The sequence below is a fragment of the Falco rusticolus genome, chromosome Z, assembly GCF_015220075.1.
Source record: "Falco rusticolus isolate bFalRus1 chromosome Z, bFalRus1.pri, whole genome shotgun sequence".
Taxonomy (NCBI): Eukaryota; Metazoa; Chordata; class Aves; order Falconiformes; family Falconidae; genus Falco; species Falco rusticolus.
Window position 1 is genome coordinate 68,517,576 of NC_051210.1, and position 859 is coordinate 68,518,434.

Consider the following 859-nt stretch of genomic DNA (forward strand, 5'->3'; position numbering starts at 1 on the left):
TAATTTCACTACCTTGTCATTTTGCTTTAAAAAAAAAATTGGGGGGGTGTTCTTTTGTCTCCCCGTTTTTCTTTAAAGTACACAGTTGCAGAGAGTATTATCTGTTAATACTCACTGGAAAAATAAAACTTACCAAAGGGCAGTATGGTTGTAAAAACTGTATCACCATTTCAAAGTCTGTAGACTAAAATCCAGAAACTAGAAAAGTGAAAATTAGATTAGATGGTTTTCACACACATTCTCTGACGTTGAGCGTATTTTTCATACTTCCTGCTGACTTTACAAGCAGATGTCTTGTGGAAAACATACTTACTCAAAACTTAAAATCTCAAGGAACAAGCATTTATATATGCATTAGAGTAAAATAATTGTGTCTTCAAGAGACTCCACTTTACATGTTTTAGTTTTACATCTTTTGTAGTGTGTCTTTTTTCTGTAAAGTAGCTGTCAGGCTCTAGATGTGTACTCTGTCAGCTTGTGGAGACAGTATGTCTTACATGTAGATAAAAAATGCCAAGTCATTCCATAGGAAAATGCTGGGAACTGGGAATTGTTTATATGAAGCAATTCAGATGCAGGTTTGCAAAATAAGCTTTGTCCTCCACCAGAAATACTGAAAAATCATGAAGTAAGACTTTTTTGTTTAGGGTAGTGGAGAAGTTCATGGTCTTGGTACATACGAAGGTTTGTAAGAGCTTTAAGCATGTACTGCAATAAGGAAAAATTAGTTTTAATTCTGGCCTACTGAGTAAGGGAGACAGGATAATCTTTGCCTTAAATACTTAATCTTTCCTACTTGTCTTAAATCTTCCAGGAATCTAATACAAATTAGTGATGGTGTAATGAGACCTTCTGCAAG